We start from the raw sequence: 18,867 nt of genomic DNA, 5'->3' as shown, positions 1-18,867 counted from the left end.
GCTTAAATTTAAGATTTGAAATAATGAAACACATAGAAGAAAATATAGTTATTAAACTTATGGACCTTAATCTCAGAAAGGTTTTTAGTAAACTTGACTCCAAGGCAAGGGAAGTAAAAACAAAAAATAAATACATGAAGCTACTTCAAACTAAGAAGCTTCTGCACAGTAAAAGAAATCATCAACAAAACAAAAAGGCAATCAAACAAATGGGATTAAAATAATTAAATTTAAAAAGAAGCAGAAGACCTGAAGAGATGTGTGTCCTAAGAAGACATACAAATGACCAACAGATATATGAAAAGATGATCAACTTCACTAGCTATAAGGGAAATGCAAATCGAAACCAGAATGAGATACCAACTCACACCTGATAGAGTAGCTGTTACTAATAATGTTGAAGGGAATAAGGGGGATGGGGGATGCATTCAGAGCAACACTAGAATCTATGTAAATGCAATAAATTAAAATCAATTTAAAAAACACAAGAAAAAATAACTGTTAGACAGGATGTAGAGAAAAATACTCATTCACTGCTTGTGGGAATGTAATCTAGAACAGCTACTATGGAAAATAGTATGAAAATGCCTCACAAAATTAGGAATAAAGTTACCATATCACCCAGCAATCCCTCTTCTGAGTACCCCAAAAATTTGTAGATATTTATTCATAAAGAGACATGTACCTCTATGTTCATTGCAGCATTATTCATGGTAGTCAAAACATAGAAACAACCTGTTTCCTTGGATGGATGACTGGGCAAAGAAGAAGTGGTACATATATACAATGAAATAGTATTCAGCCATAAGAAAGTATGAGCTACTGACATATGTCACAACAGGGGTGGATCTTGAGAATAGCATGCTAAACAAGATAGGTCACTTGGAAAAGGACAAGTACCATATAATTTCACTTATATGTAGGATATAATACAGAAAGCAACAAATGAACAAACAAAGCAAACTCATAGACACAGACAACAGTATGGTAGTTACCAGAGGAGAAAGGGGATAAGGGGAAGATGCAAAAGGTAAAAGGAGTAAAATATATAGTGATGGAAAGAGACTAAACTTTGGATGGTAAGCACAAAAAGCAATATAATGATGATGTATGATAGTCTAGTATACTTAAAACTTATGTTATTAACCAATGTCACCCTAACAAATTTAATTTTGAAAGTAATATAAAAATGTTAGTCATAAAAATGTGAGCAAAATTATACCAGGAAAATTCAAATAAAATAAAAATACCAAGACTATATTAATCTCAAAGTTAAATATGAAGCCAAAAGTATTAAATGATACAAAAAGGGATGTTTCATAATAATAAAGGGTAAAATTACAAAAAAGATAATACTATCATTAAACTTTATCTATGAAACTACATAATATCACAATTTATTTTGAAAACTAGGAATACTTAGATAATTCATAAAGATATAATCATATGAAAAATTTTAACATATCTCTCTCAGAATTTTATTTTATTTTATTTTTACACTGTTTTTTTCTTTTTTCTTTTTTATTAATTTTACTAGGTTGACATCAATAAATCAGGGTACATATGTTCAAAGAAAACATGTCTAGGTTATCTTGTCGATCAATTATGTTGCATACCCATCACCCAAAGTCAGATTGTCCTCTGTCACCTTCTATCTAGATTTCTTTGTGCCCCTACCCCTCCCCATTTTTTTCTCCCTCCACCCCCATAACCACCACACTCTTATAAATGTCTCTTAGTTTCACTTTTATGTCCCACCTACGTATGGAATAATGCAGTTCCTGTTTTTTTCTGATTTACTTATTTCACTTCATATAATGTTATCAAGATCCCAACATTTTGCTGTAAATGATCCGATGTCATCATTTCTTATGGCTGAGTAGTATTCCATAGTGTATATGTGCCACATCTTCTTTGTCCAGTCATCTATTGATGGGATTTTTGGTTGTTTCCATGTCCTGGCCACTGTGAACAATGCTGCAATGAACATGGTGCTGCATGTGTCTTTACGTATCAATGTTTCTGAGTTTTTGGGGTATATACCCAGTAGAGGGATTGCTGGGTCATATTTTCAGTTTTTTGAGGAACCACCATACTTTCTTCCATAATGGTTATACTACTTTACATTCCCACCAACAGTGAATGAGGGATCCTTTTTCTCCACAGCCACTCCAACATTTGCTATTACCTATCTTGTTAATAATAGCTAATCTAAGAGGTGTGAGGTGGTATCTCATTGCAGTTTTGATTTGCATTTTTCTAATAACTAAAAAAGATGAGCATCTTTTCATATATCTGTTGGCCATTTGTATTTCTTCCTGGGAGAAGTGTCTGTTCATGTCCTCTTCCCATTTTTTTATTGGATTGTTTGTTTGTTGTTGAGTTTTATGAGTTCTTTGTATATTTTGAATATTAGGCCCTTATCTGAGCTGTTGTTTGAAAATATCATTTCTCATTTAGTTGGCTGTCTGTTTATTTTGTTGTCAGTTTCTCATGCTGAGAAAGAAATTCTTAGTCTGATGTAGTCCCATTCACTTATTTTTGCCTTCCCTTCCCTTGCCTTTGGAGTCAAATTCATAAAATGCTCTTTAAAACCAAGGTCCATGAGTTTAGAAGCTATGTCTTCTTCTATGTACTTTATCATTTCAGATCTTATATTTAGGTGTTTGATCCATTTTGAATTAATTTTAGTACAGAGGGACAAACTGTGGTTGAGTTTCATTCTTTTGCGTGAGGCTTTCCAGTTTTCACAGCACCATTTGTTGAGGAGGCTTTCTTTTCTCCATTGTGTGCTGTTGGCCCCTTTATCAAAAATTATTTGACCATATATATGTGGTTTTATTTCTGGATTTCTAATATGTTCCATTGGTCTGTGTGTCTATTTTTCTGCCAATATCATGATGTTTTGATTGTCATGGCTCTATAATATAGTTTGAAGTCAGGTATTGTAATGCTCCCAGCTTCATTCTTTTTCTTTAGGATTTCTTTGGCTATTCTGGTTTTTTTATAGTTTCATATAAATCTGATAATATTTTGTTCCATTTCTTTAAAAAATGTCATTGGAATTTTGATTGGAATTGCATTAAATTTGTATATTGCTTTGGATAATATGGCTATCTTGATTATATTTATTCTTCCTATCCAAGAACAAGGAATATTCTTCCATCTCATTGTACCTTTTTTGATTTCCCTTAACAATGCTTTGTAGTTTTCATTATATAGGTCCTTTACATTCTTTGTTATGTTTATTCCTAGGTATTTTATTTTTTTGTTGTTGCAATCCTGAAGGGGATTATTTTGTTGAGTTTGGTTTCTAATATTACATTGTTGGCACATAGAGAGACTATGGACATTTGTATGTTAATTTTGTATCCTGCGACCTTACTGTATTGGCTTATTGGTTTTAGAAGTCTTTTTATAGATTCTTTGGGGTTTTCGATGTATAGGATCATATCATCTGCAAAAAGTGATACCTTTACTTCTTCTTTTTTGATATGAATGCCTTTTATTTCTTTGTCTTGTATGATTGCTCTGGCTAGAACCTCTAGCACCACATTAAATAAGAGTGGAGAGAGTGGAGAATCCTGTCTTGTTCCTGATTTAAGTGGGAAAGCCTTCAGTTTTGTGCCACTTAATATGATGTTAGCTGATGGTTTATCATATATGGCCTTTATCATGTTGAGATATTTTTTCTTCTATACCCATTTTCTTGAGAGTCTTAAATATAAAATTGTGTTGTATTTTATCGAATGCCTTTTCTGCATCTGTTGATAAGATCTTGTGGTTTTTGTTCTTTATTTTGTTGATATGGTGTATTACGTTAACCATTTTACGTATGTTGAACTATCCTTGAGATTCTGGGATGAATTCCACTTGATCATGATGTATTATTTTTTTAATATGTTGTTGTATTCGATTTCCTAGTGTTTTGTTTAGTATTTTAGCATCTGTATTCATTAGAGATATTGGTCTGTAGTTTTCTTTTTTGTGCTGTCCTTGCCTGGTTTTGGTATGAGGGATATGTTGGCTTCATAAAATATGTTTGGAAGTATTGCTTCTTCTTCAGTTTTTTGAAAGACGTTGAGTAGAATAGGAATCAAGTCTTCTTTGAATATTTGATAGAATTCACTAGTATAACCGTCTGGGCCTGGACTTTTATATTTGGGGAGGTTTTTAATAGTTTTTTCTATTTCTTCCCTACTAATTGGTCTGTTTAGGCTTTCTGCTTCCTCTTGACTCAGTCTAGGAAGGTTGTTTTGTTCTAGGAATTTATCCATTTCTTCTAGATTGTTGAATTTAATGGCATAAAGTTTAACATAGTATTCTACAATAATTCTCTGTATATCTATGATATCCATGGTGATTTCTCCTCTTTCATTTTGGATTTTGTTTATATGATTCTTTTCTCTTTTTTCCTTGGTTAGTCTTGCCAAGGGTTTGTTGATTTTGTTGGTCTTTTCCAAGAACCAGCTCCTTGTTCTATTAATTTTTTCTATAGTTTTTCTGTTCTCTATTTCAGTTATTTCTGCTCTGATTTTTATTATCTCATTTCTTCGGCCAGTTTTGGGTTGTCTTTGTTCTTCTTTTTTCAGTTCCTTAAGGTGTGAAGTGAAGTGGTTCACTTAGGCTCTCTCTTGTTTGTTCATATAGGCCTGAAGTGATATGAACTTCCCTTTTATCACTGCTTTTGCTGCATCCCATTGATTCTGATATGTCATATTGTCATTTTCATTTGTCTGTATATGTCTTTTGATCTCTGTGCTTATTTCTTCTTTGACCCATTCATTTTTTAAAAGTATGTTGTTTAGTTTCCACATTTTTGTGGGGTTTTTTTTCCTCTTTATTGCAGTTGAATTCTAATTTCAAGGCTTTACGATAAAAAATATGCTTGGTACAACTTCAATTTTTCTGCTTTTGTTGATGTTATTTTTGTGGGCCAACATATGGTCAATTCTTGAGAATGATTCATGTACACTGGAGAAAAATGTATACTCTGTTACTTTGGAATGAAATGTTCTGTAGATGTCTATCATATCCAGGTGCTCTAGTGTTTTGTTTAAGGCCAATGTATCTTTATTGATTCTCTGTTTGGATGACCGATCTAGAGCTGTCAGCGGTGTATTGAGGTCTCCAAATATGATTGTATTTTTGTCAGTTTTTGTTTTAAGGTCAATAAGTACCTGTCTTATATATTTTGGAGCTCCTTGGTTTGGTGCATATATATTAAGAATTGTTATGCCTTCTTGATTCAGCATTCCCTTAATCATTATTAAATGACCATTTCTGTCTCTGAGTACTTTTGCTGTCTTGTAGTCAGCATTATCAGATATCTCTCAGAATTTTAGATCAATTAGATATATTAATAGTGCATTTGATAAGGTTGTTTTTAATCAATACAGAAAGAATTTTATATCCTGAATACAATATTTCTTAAATGTTATTAGGACAATTCTGAAAATTGATCAGCTTCAAATAAAAGCTAAAACTTCTAAGATCTTTCATGGTTATAGTTACAAAATAACACAAGAAATTAATAATAAAATGTAGGTGTGAATTTTTGACTATCCAAAGGAAATCAAAACTGAAATATAGACAATTGAAGGCTATGGAAAAAATCAAAGCCTGTAAGATGCAATAAAAATTATACTCAGAGGAAAAGCCAGTACCTTAAAGTATTCTGTTGTTAAAGAAGAAAGACTGAAAATATATAAGCAACATACTCAAATAAAATGAACTAAAAAACCCAAACAATCTGGGAAGCAAATTTAAAAAGGTGTGATAAAGAAATCAATTTAAATAAAACAAAAATTAATATATTAATTTAAAAAAGAATAAAAGTAGGTATGTTAGTAAAACTAACAGTTTTTTAAAATAAAGATATATAAAAACATTGCAGGACTGACCAAAAAAGAAAAAAGCATACACTATAAGTAACAGTAATTTTCATACTGAAGAGACTTTTCAAGTTGTAAGAAAATAGTACGCACAACTTTATGCCATCAAAAGTTAGTTTAAATGTACCATTTTCTGGGAAAGCATAAATTTGTAAAATTCTATCAAAAACAACAAACCAGTGGTGGGATTCAGTCGGTTTGCACCAGTTTGGCAGAACCAATACCTAATTTTTTGTTGAGTTCATCAAACCACTTGTTAAAATCACATTTGTAATCAGAGTTCTTTCTAAGTTGAGCTCCAGTGGAGCCACTGTATAAAGAAATCACAAGGTTATATTCCTTACTCTATTTCAATGTTCATCTGCACAATACTATATTCTAAGTGACGATACTAATGTTTTTTCCATCCATAGGTGAAAAAAAATTGCAAGTGAGGATGCCAATAAAGAAGCAATACAGAAATATATTTTTTAATTTTATTTAGAAAATTAACTTTAACAGGGTTACATTGATCAAAAAGAGTATATAAGTTTCATGTGAACATTTCTATACCATTTCAACTCTTGACTATGTTGTATACCCATCACACAAATTCAAATCATTTTCCTTTATTTTACATTGTCCCTCTTGATTTTTTTGTGACAGAGACAGAGAAAGACAGAGAGAGGGAAAAATAGGGGCAGACAGACAGGAAGGGAGAGAGATGAGAGGCATCAGTTCTTTATTGCAGCATTTTAGTTGTTCATTGATTCCCTTCTCATATGTGCCTTGACCTGGAGTGGGGGGCTACAGCAAAGCAAATGACGCCTTGCTCAAGCCAGCAACCTTGGGCCCAAGATGGCAAGCCTTGCTCAAACCAGATGAGCTTGTGCTCAAACTGGTGACCTTAGATTTTTGAACCTGAGTCCTTTGTTTTCTAGTCTGATGCTTTATCTATGGCACCACTGCCAGGTCAGACACATTTGTCCCTCTTTAAAACCTGCCTCCACCCCACCCCTCCTCCCATTCTCTCAAGTTCTTATCCCCCTCCCTTACATTTTCTGGTCACCACTTCACTTTTTTAATCTTACTTTTATTAATTTTAATGCAGTTACATTAAAAAATCAGGGTACATATATTCCAAGAAAACATCTCCAGATTATTTTGACATTTGATTATGTTGCATACCCCTCACCCAAAGTCAAATTGTCTTCCATCACCTTCTATCTGGTTTTCTTTGTGCGCCTACCCTCCCCCACTCCCTCTCTCTTCTTCCTCGCCCCCTCCCCACCCCCACCCCATCCCCTGTTACCATCACATTCTTGTCCATGTCTCTGAGTCTCATTTTTATGTCCCATCTATGTATGGGTTTATATAGTTCTTAGTTTTTTCTGATTTACTTATTTCACTCCGTATAATGTTATAAAGGTCCATCCATGTTATTGTAAATGACAATAAAAACAGAATAAAAAGACAAACTATACAATGGGAGAACATATTTGACTGTATGTATGATAAGGGGTTAATAACCAAAATTTATAAAGAACTTGTAAATTTCAACACCAGAAAGACAAACAATCCAATCAAAAAACGGGCAAAAAAAAATGAATAGACACTTCTCCAAAAAGGACTGCTTCACTTTTATCTATGATCATGAGTCTCAGTTTTATATCCCACCTATGTGTAGAATCATACAATTCTAAACTTTTTCTTATTTACTTATTTCACTCAGTATAATGTCCTCAAGTTCCATCCACGTTGTTGTAATTGTCACTATATTATCATATTTATGGCTGAGTAGTATTTCATTGTATATATGTAGTATCTTTCCTTTATCCAATCCTCTAAATAGGGACACTTTCTTTGTTTCCAAGTGATGGCCACTGTGAATAATAATGCTAAAAACATGAGGATGTATGTGTATTTAGGTACCAAGGTTTTCCAGGTTTTGGAGTAGATATCTAGTAGAAAATTTGCTGGGTCATATGGTATCTCTATTTGTAATTTTTTGAGGAAACACCATACATTCTTCCAAAATAGTTGTACTAATTTTTATTCCCACCAGCAGTGAATGAGTGTTTCTTTTTCTCCACAACCTCTCCAACACTTGTTATTACCTGTCTTGTTGATAGTAGCCAATCTAAGAGCTGTGAGGTGGTATGTCATTGAGTTTTGATTCACATTTCTCAAATAGCTAGGGAAGATAAGCATCTTTTCATAACCTGTTGGCCATTTTCATGTTATCCTGGGATAAGTGTCTATTCAGAACCTCTCACCATTTTTTTAATTGAATTGTTTCCTTGTTTGTTGCTGAGTTTTGTGAGTTCTTTATATATTTTGGATACTATCCCCTTATCAGAATTATTGTTTGTAAATATCTCCCATTTGGTTGGTTGCCTTTTCATTTTGCTTTCAGTTTCTTCAGGTATGAAGAAACTTTTTAGTTTAATAAAGTCCCATTCATTTACTTTTGCCTTTACTGCCTTTGCCTTTCAGTTCAAATTCAAAGATTGTTCTTTGTGGCCAAGGTTCTTGACCTTAGTACATATGATTTCATCTATGTAATTTATAGTTTGAGGTCTTATATTTAGGCATTTGATCCATTTTGAATTAATTTTTGTGCAGGAGGAACAAATTGTAGTCGTTTCATTCTTTTGCATGTGTTTTTTTCAATTATCCATGCACCATTTATTGAAGAGGTTGTTTTTTTCTCTATTGTGTGTTTATCACTCCTTTGTGAAAAATGATTTGTCCATATATATGTGTTTTTATTTCTGGGCTCTCAATTCACTTCCAGTGGTCTGTATGTCTGTTTTTCAGTTAATACCGTGATGTTTTAATAAATGTGCTCTGTAGTACAATTTGAAGTCAAATAGTATGCTCTCTCCAGCTTCATTCTTTTTCCTAGGAATTGCTTTGGTTATTTGGGGTTTTGAATGGTTTCATACAAACCTGACAATTTTTTGTTCTATTTCTTTAAAAAATGACATTAGGATTTTGATAGGGATTGCATTAAATTTGTATATTGCTTTGAGTAATATGGTCACTTTAACTATGTTGATTCTTCCAATCCATGAACATAGAATATATTTTCATTTCATTTTCTTTTTCTCAATTTCTTTTAATAATGTTTTGTAGTTTTCAGAATATAGGTCATTCATATCCTTTGTTAAGTTTAGTCCTAGGTACTTTATGTTTTTGTTGCAGTTGTAAAACACGTTTTTTTAGTCCATTTTCTGAAGTTTTATTGTTGGCATACAAAAATCAGTAAACCTTTGTATATTGATTTTTAATCCTGAGAATTTACTATATTGGTTTATTGTTTCTAATAGTTTTTTGGTGGAGTCTTTGGGTGGTTTTCTACATACAGAATCACATCCTCTACAAAAGTGATACCTTTACTTCTTCTTTCCCAATATGGCTGTCTTTAATTTCTTTCTCTTCCCTGATCGCTCTGGATAAAACTTCCAGAACTATGTTCAATAAGAGTGGTGAGAGTGGGTATCTTTAGCTCTTTCTTGATTATGGAGGAAAAGCCTTCATTTTTTCACCATCTAGTATGATATTAGCTGATGATTTGTCATATATGGCTTTCATTACATTGAGGTACTTTCCTTCTATTCTGAATTTATTCAGTGTTTTATTTTTTTTTTATTTTTTTTTTATTTATTCATTTTAGAGAGGAGAGAGAGACAGAGAGAGAGAGAAGGGGGGAGGAGCTGGAAGCATCAACTCCCATATGTGCCTCGGCCAGGCAAGCCCAGGGTTTCGAACCGGCAACCTCAGCATTTCCAGGTCAACGCTTTATCCACTGCGCCACCACAGGTCAGGCTATTCAGTGTTTTAAACATAAAGTGATGTTGTATCTTATCAAATACCTTTTCTGCATCTATTAATAAGATCATATGGTATTTGTTCTTTGTTTTTTTGATGTGATGTATTACATTGATTAATTTTTTATGTTGAACCATTCTTATGCTTCTAGAATGAATCCTTGTTGATTGTGATGTATGACTTTTTTCATGTTTTGTTGTATTTGGTTTGCTAGTATTTTGCTTAGGATTTTTGCATCTGTATTCATTAGAGATATTTGTCTGTAGTTTCTTTTTTTGTGTTGTCCTTGCCAGGATTTTTTATGAGGGTTATGTTGGCCTCATAAAATTTGGTGAGGAGTAATGCTTCTTCTATTTTTTGCAAAGACTTAGAAAAAGATAGGTGCCAAATCTTTGAATGCTTGGTAGAATTCACTAGCATATCCAACTGGTCCTGGACTTTTGTTTTTATGAAGGATTTTAAGAGTCGTTTCTATTTCCTCCATGCTTCTGGTCTATTTATGTTTTCCACTTCGTGATTCAGTTCAGGAAGATTGTATTGTTCTAGGAATTTATCCATTTCTTCTACGTTGTTGAATTTGGTGGCATATAATCTTTCATATATTTTATTATGACCTTTTGTATATCTATGACGTCTTTGGTAATTTTTCTTCTTTCATTTCAGATTTTGTTTATATGAGTCCTTTTTTTCCCCTTAGTCTAGCCAGTGGTTTGACAATTTTATTGTTTTTTTAAAAGAACCAGTTCTTTTTACATTAATTTTTTCTATAATTTTTTTTCTAACCTATTTCATTTACTTCTGCTCTACTTTTTACTATTTCCTTTCTTCTGCTGACTTTGGGTTGCTTTTGTTCTTCTTTTTCTAGTTCCTTAAGACGTATTGTTAGGTTGTTTACTTGGGATCTCTCTTGTTTCTTGATATGAGCCTGTAATGATATTAACTTTCCTCTTATTACTGCTTTCACTGCATCTCAGAATTTTTAATATGTCATGTTGTCATTTTCGTTTGTCTGTATGCTTTTTGACCTCGGTTTTTATTTATTTTTTGAGCCAGTCCTTTTTTAAAAGTATATTGTTTAATTTCCAAATATTTGTGTGTTTTTTTACATCTTTTTATTACAGTTAAATTCTATTTTTAGGCCCTGGCCGGTTGGTTCAGTGGTAGAGCATCAGCCTGGCGTGCAGAAGTCCCGGGTTCGATTCCCGGCCAGGGCACACAGGAGAAGTGCCCATCTGCTTCTCCATCCCTCCCCCTCTCCTTCCTCTCTGTCTCTCTCTTCCCCTCCCGCAGCGAGGCTCCATTGGAGCAAAGATGGCCCGGGCGCTGGGGATGGCTCCTTGGCCTCTGCCCCAGGCGCTAGAGTGGCTCTGGTTGCAACAGAACGATGCGCCAGAGGGGCAGAGCATCACCCCCTGGTGGGCAGAGCGTCGCCCCCTGGTGGGCATGCTGGGTGGATCCCAGTCGGGTGCATGCGGGAGTCTGTCTGACTGTCTCTCCCCATTTCCAGCTTCAGAAAAATACAAAAAAAATTCTATTTTTAAAGACTTATAATCAGAAAATATAATATGTTTGGTACAATTTTAATCTTCCTGAATTTGTTGATGTTAGTTTTGTGCCTCCACATACAGTCTATTCTTGAGATTGTGCCATGCACACTGGAGAAGAACGTATAATCCAATGTTTTGGGATGAAATGTACTATAAATGTCTATTGTATCCATTTGGTCCAGAGTGTCATTTAAGGCTATTTCTCTATTCATTTTCTCTTTGGATGATCTATCTAAAGGAGCCAATGATGTGTTGAAATCTCCAAGTATGATTGTGATTTTTCTGCTTCTATTTTAAATCAATTAGTACATGTCCTATATATTTTGGTGCTCCCTGGTTTAGTGAATACATACTAAGAACTGTTATGTCTTCTTAATACAATCTTTCCTTTATCATTATGAAATACTCATCTTTTTTTCTGGTTACCTTTGTTTTTTTGAAGTCAGCAATGTCAAATATGAGTATGGCTACACCTGCTTTACTTTTGATATTATTTGCTTAGAAAATTATTTACCAACCTTTCACTTAGAGTATACTTTTGCCTTGTAGCTTAGATGTGTCCCTTGAAGGCATCATACAGTTGGGTTTTGCTTTTTGATCCAATCTGCTACTCTGTGTCTCTCTCTCTCTCTCTCTTTTTTTTTTTTTTTTTTTTTACAGGGACAGAGAGAGAGTCAGAGAGAGGTATAGATAGGGACAGACAGACAGAAACTGAGAGAGATGAAAAGCATCAATTATCAGTTTTTTGTTGTGACACCTTAGTTGTTTATTGATTGCCTTCTCATATGTGCCTTGACTGTGGGCCTTCAGCAGACCGAGTAACCCCTTGCTTGAGCCAGCTGGTGAGCTTTTTGCTCAAGCCAGATGAGCCTGCACTCAAGTTGGCGACCTCGGGGTCTCGAACCTGGGTTTTTCCTCATCCCAGTCTGATGCTCTATCCACTGCGCCACCGCCTGATCAGGCTGTGCCTCTTTATTGATGAGTTCACTCCATTTATATTTAAGGTAACTATTGACACTTGAAGATTTTCTATAGCCATTTTATGTTGTTTTTTGGTAGTTCTGTGTCTTGTTTGGTGGTTCTCTTTTTTGCTTCTGCCGGTTGTTTTTGTTTAGTCATACAGTATTCCATAGTTCTTTCTTTTCTTTCTTCTTTTTTCAGCTTAGTGTGTCAATAATGGCTTTTTCATGGGTGGCTAACATTAGGTTAAGAAAAAATTGTTCATATATACAAGAGGTTTTTTTTTCCTATGAGTGCTTCTACACTCCATCCTCTTTTGCTACTGCAGATCTTTATTATCTTCCCTTTATTTGTATGACAGAGACAGAGAGAGAAACAGAGATAGAGACAGATAGAAACAGACAGAAAGAAAGAGATGAGAAGCATCAATTCTTTGTTGTTACATTTTATTATTCATTGATTGCTTTCCCACATGTGCCTTGACCAGGGGGCTACAGCAGACTGTATGAACCCGTGCTCAAGCCAGCAACCTTGGGTTCTAGCTGCTGAGCTGTGTTCAAACCAGATGAGCCCAAGCTCAAGCCTGTGAACTTGGGGTTTGAAGCCTGAGTCCTCTGCATCCAGTCCAATGCTCTATCCAGTGCACCACCACCTGGTCAAGCGATCTTCTTCCCTTTTATTTTATTGTTGTCCAGGATTATTCTTGTTTTTATTGTGACTTTGTTGAAGCTTTTACTTGTAGTTTTAATTTCCTTTGTTCTTTTTCTTTAAATTTTTTATTAATTTTATTTATTGTGTTTACATGGATTCAAGTGTTCTACTGACTATAACACCCTCACCTCTGACCCCAGTATTCCTATTTATACTCCTTTGTCTCCCTGCCTGTAACTCCCTCCCCAATTTCCTCTGGGAAATGCTGTCCTGTTATCTGTATCTCTGTGTTATGTATATATAATTTCACTAATCCCTTTACTTTCTCTGATCCCATTCACTCATCACTCTTACCTCTGACAGCTGTTCCCTGTGACCCTGCCCCTGCCTAATTCCATCCTTCAGTTTACTTTGTTTCTTAGATTCCACATATAAGTGAGATTATATGATATTTGTCTTTCTTTATTTGGCTTATATCACTTAGCATAATAATCTCCAGGTCCATCCAATATGTCACAAAAGGTAAGGTTTCCTTCTTTTTCATGGTCACATTGTGTATATGTACCAAAGCATTTTAATCCACTCACCCACTGATGGATTCTTGGGCTGTTTCCAGATATTGGCTAATGCAAACAATGCTCCAATAAAAATGGGAAAGCATATCTCCTTTTGAATCAGTGATTTTGTATACTTAGGATATATTCCTAAAAAGTGGGATAGCTGGGTCAAAAGGCAGTTCCATTCTAATTTTTTTGAGGAAATTCCATATTGTTATCCACAATGACTGCACAAGTCTGCATTCTCACCAGCAGTGCAGGAGGGTTTCCATTATTCTAGACCCTCGCCGGCACTTATTGTGTGTTGATTTGTTAATGAGCGCCATTCTGACGAATGTGAGGTGATATCTCACTGTGTTTTTAATTTGCATTTCTCTGATTATTAGTGAAGTTGAACATTTTTTAATATGTCTCTTGGCCATCTGTACGTCCTCTTTAGGAAAGTGTTTATTTAGTTCTATTCCCCATTTGTTTTATTTTATTATTATTCTCTTTGTGACAGAGACAGAGATAGACAGAGAGAGGGACAGGTAAGGATAGACAGACTGGAAGGGAGAGATGAGAAATATCAATTCTTCATTTCGATACCTTAGTTTCTCATTGATTGCTTTCTCATATATTCTTTGACTAGGAGGGTGCAGCAGACCAAATGACCACTTGCTCAAGCCAACAACCTTGGGCTCAAGCTGATGAGCCTTGCTTAAAATCAGATGAGCCTGCATTCAAGCTGACAACCTCTGGGCTTCAAATCTAAGTTCTCCGCATCCCAGTTCAATGCTCTATCCACTGCGCCACCACCTGGTTAGAATCTTCTGCAAATGTTTTAATTGAATTGTTTACCTTCTTGGTGTTGAGTTTTAGAAGATTTTTATAAATTTTGGTTACTAACCCCTAATCATATGTATTGGAAAATATGTTCTCCCATTGTGTGAGTTTCCTTTTTATTTGTTCATGGTGTCTTTGCTGTGCAAAATCTTTTCAGTTTGATATAGTCCCATTTGTTTATTTTTATCTTTATTTCCCTTGCCCATGGAGATAAATTGGCACAAATATTGCTATGAGATATATCAGAGAGTTGACAGCCTATGTTTTCTTATAAGATGTATATGGTTTCACAACTTACATTTAAGTCTTTTATCTATTTTGAGGTTATTTTTCTGAATGGTTTTAGTTGGTGGTCTAGTTTTATTTTTTTGCATGTACCTGTCCAATTTACCCAACACCATTTATTAAAGAGACTGTCTTTACTCCATTTTATGATATTACCTTCTTTGTTAAATATCAATTGACCATAGAGGTGTGAGTTTAGTTCTGGGTTCTCAGGTCTGTTCCATTGATCTGTATGTCTGTTCTTATGCCAGTACCAAGCTGAATGATTACATTGGCCTTGTAGTATAACTTGATATCAGGAAGTGAGATTCCACTCACTTGATTCTTCATTTTCTAGATTGTTGAGGCTATTCATGTTCTTTTTTGGTTCCATATAAATTTTTGGAATATTTGTTTTATATCTTTGAATTATGCCCTTGGTATTTTCATAAGAAATGCATTGAATTTGTAGATTGCTTTGTGTAATATAAACATTTTAATAATATTTATTGTTTCTATCTATGAACACAGTATATGCTTCCATTTGTTTATATCTTCCTTGATTTCTTTTTTCAATATTTTATAATTTTTTGAGTACAAGTCTTGTATCTTCTTAATTAAATTTACTCATAGGTACTTTACTTTTTTGTTGTTATTGCAATAGTGAAGGGGATTGTATTTTATTTTCTCTTTCAGAGGGTTTACTGTTGGTGTATAAAAATGCCACTGATTTCTACATATTAATTTTATATTCTGGCACCTTGCCAAATTCATTTATCAGGTCTAGTAGTTTTTTGACTGAGACTTTAGGGTTTTCTATGTACAATATTATGTCATCAGCATGTAATGATAGTTTTTCTTCTTTTTAAATTTGAATGCCTTTTATTTATTTTTCTTTTCTGATTGCTGTGGCTAGGACTTCTAGAACTATATTGAATAAGAGTGGTGAAAGGTGCCACCCCTGCCTTGTTCCTGATCTTAAGGGGATTGCTTTTCATTTTTGTCCATTGAGTATGATGTTGGCTGTAGGTTTGTCATAGATGACCTTTATTATGTTGTATGTTCCCTGTATTCTCATTTTGCTGAGAGTTTTTATCATAAATAGGTGGTGGATTTTATCAAATGCTTTTTCTGCATATATTGATACAGGCATGTGACATCTATCCTTCCTTTTGATTGTGTGTTGAATTATATTTATTGATTTGCAAATATTGTACCAGCCTTGCCTCTAAAGAATAAATTCCAATTAATCATAATGTATGATTTCTTTAATATATTACTGAAACATTTTTTAGAATTTTAGCATCTAAGTTTATTAGCAATATTGGTCTATAGTTTTTGTTTGTTTGTTTTGTTGTTGTTGTTTTTGTAATGTCTTTACCTGGTTTTGGAATATGGATAATGCTTGCTTCATAAAAGGACCTTGGAAGTCTTCCCTCCTCTTGAGTCTTTTGAAATAACTTGAGCAGGATAGGTGTTAGTTTTCCTTAGAATGTTTGGTAAAATTCGCCTCTGAAGTCACCTGGTCCAGAACTTTTGTTTGCTGAAAGTATTTTGATAATTGTTTCAATTTTATTTTTTGTAATAAATCTGTTTAGGTTTTCTTACTCTTCCAGATTGAGTTTAGAAAGATTGTATGTTTCTAAGAATTTATCCATTTCACTTAGGTTGTTCAATATTTTGGTATTTGCTTCTTTGATTTCTTTTGTTCTTTGAGTCAAATAATTCCCTTGAGTATTTCCTGCATTTGAAGTTTTGTGGTGATAATTTTTCTCAGCTTCTTTATGTCTGTAAATTTTTTTGTCCTTCATATTTGAAGGATAACTTTGAAAGATATACTATTCTTGGCTGATAATTCCTCTCTTTCAGTACTTTGAATATTTGGGTCCACTCTCTTCTGGGTTGTAGAATTTCTGCCGAGAAGTCTGATGATAGCCTAATGTGCTTTCCTTTATATGTTATTGTCTTCTTTTCCTTTGCTGCCTTAAAAATTCTTTCTTTTTAATCGATGTTTGACAATTTTATTATGATATGCCTTGGGGTAGGTCTGTTTAAATTGCAGTAATTCACCATTCTGTTTGTTTCTTGGATTCAAGACTCTAACTCATTCCATAGGTTTGGGAAATTCTCATCAATTTTTTGTTTGAAGAGGCTCTCCATTCCCTTCACCCTCTTTTCTTCTTCTAATATACACATTATTCTTATATTGCTCTTTTAATAAGTAAGACAATTCTTGTATAGCACTATCTGTTTTTATTTCCTACTTCTCTATCTTTTTCTTTCTGTAGCATCTCTAGTTGCCTTTCTTCAATGTCACTGATTCATTCCTCAATCTGACTTATTCTATTAGCTAAACTTACTACCTAAGTCTTCAATTTAAATATTGATTTCTTCATGTCTGTTTTTCAAGTTTCAATATCCTTGGTGAGGTATTTGTTTTGTTCATTACTTTTATTTCTGAGCTCATTAAGTTTCTTATTTTTGTCTTCTGTCATTGTAGTACTCCAGCCCACTGGGAACTACCAGTGTTACATGGAAGAAACTTACTCAAGACACAAACTTCTTTCAAGCAGAACAGAGGGGGAAGCTTGTCAAGGGAAGCAAAGAAGACCTCCTTAATTTCTTACCCCTTTAGCTTTTTATCAGAAGCAGAACAGAGGAAATGAGATTATAAGGGAGGGATGCCAGGTGGTAATAACAGGAAAGAATAACTAATGACCATTTTGCTGACATGAGTGAAGGCTAATTTGATCAGTACATTATTGTTCTTTTGCTAATTAAAAACGCAAAGGAAGGAGCAATCTAGAAACTTTAGGCTAATTGTCTAAAGCTCATTCTCATGCATTCCTTTGTGTCTGCACAAAAGACATTCATACATTTTCTTGGTGTTTGCATCCAAGAGACATTGATTCAGGGTTTTTAACTAAAGTTTCCTAATCTAAGTCATAGAAGGTTCAAAGTTAAGTGGGTGATTCCCTACATTTCCCCCTTTTTTGTTTTAATAAAGATAAACTGAGAGGAAAATTGTTAGATGGTTATAGTGGAAAGTAAAAAGTAAGCATAGAGAGAAACAGTATATTAGGGGTTTAAATGTGTTTCTGTATTTTGTAAAAGTTTTTTAGCACACCTGGTTAAATGTTTCAAAGTGTCCCAGGTGATGTCAGGTGCTCCAGGAGTGTTTGGGAGTGAGTTAGGAGGGTCCTTCTTTCTAGGTTCATTTCTAAAGATGTATTTATTATTGGCTTCTGGATCTATAAAACTTGGTTGCTTTCTAGGGGCTGATGCTAATTCATGATGAGGTTTTACATTTCTCTTTCCTCACTGGTATTCAAAGAGGACCTGTTGATGACAAAATTGAAACATACCCTTGCCCTCAGTTAGTAATTTGATTGAATTTTGTTACACATGTCCAGCTAATACATCCCAGTACAACAAAAGAGGCTTAGGCCATTGCTCAGCTGGTATAAAATGCCTCTCACCTGCAGTAAGTCTGGAGGAAAAACTGTTGAAAAAATTAAGAGTAAAACAAGTCTTACATAATTGTTCTTGTGGGGTGAGACTCTCCTCCTGATTCCTCCTTTTTTTGTTGTTTTTTTGTTAAGATATGTTTTTAAGGTGCAGTGAGCAAGCTCAATACAAGTCTGTACTATTAGATTATAAGGGATACCTGTGACACTTTTAATGTTCCATTTTTGTAAAGTTATTTGAAATGCCTTGGAATTATAGTAAGAATCATTTTCTGTTTTAATCACTTCAGAGCAGCCAGGAAAGGAGATGGACTCTGAGAGTTGTGAAATAGCATGACACACTGCTTCCCCAGTAGCAGGCATAGAGTGGATCATGCCTGAATGGGAATCTATATAAGAAGAGTCCATAACTTTTTCTCCTGCTTGTTTATATTACATGGCTGTAGAAGAGATAGCACTTATCCAGGGAGGGAACCCTTTTGCTTGATTTCAGCAACTGAAATCAAGTTGCTGACTATAACATTTTATAGGTCTATGATGATCTCCATTTTCTTGAATTAAATTTTTATGTAAACTTTATTTTAGTAATAAAAACTTGAAACCTAATTGAGAAAACATCCAATCAAGCCCAGATATTCTTTCAGCCACGTTTTTTTGAAAGATGGCATTCCTCTAAATTTTTGTGGTTCATAAGTAGACAATGTTTAAATATGAGATATACCAAGTATTTCACTAAAGGTAGAGAATCAGAGCTTGTCTTAGAGCATCAAGTATTTAATCTATGAATTGTATTAGAGTAAAATCTCTGGAAAATTCAGCATTATTCAAATTAGCTTTTAATATCCAAGAGAATAGTTGAGACTCTCAATATATCCTTGGGGCATTACTG

Source organism: Saccopteryx leptura, chromosome X (assembly GCF_036850995.1).
Source record: "Saccopteryx leptura isolate mSacLep1 chromosome X, mSacLep1_pri_phased_curated, whole genome shotgun sequence".
Lineage (NCBI taxonomy): Eukaryota > Metazoa > Chordata > Mammalia > Chiroptera > Emballonuridae > Saccopteryx > Saccopteryx leptura.
Note: the sequence above shows the minus strand (reverse complement) of the source record.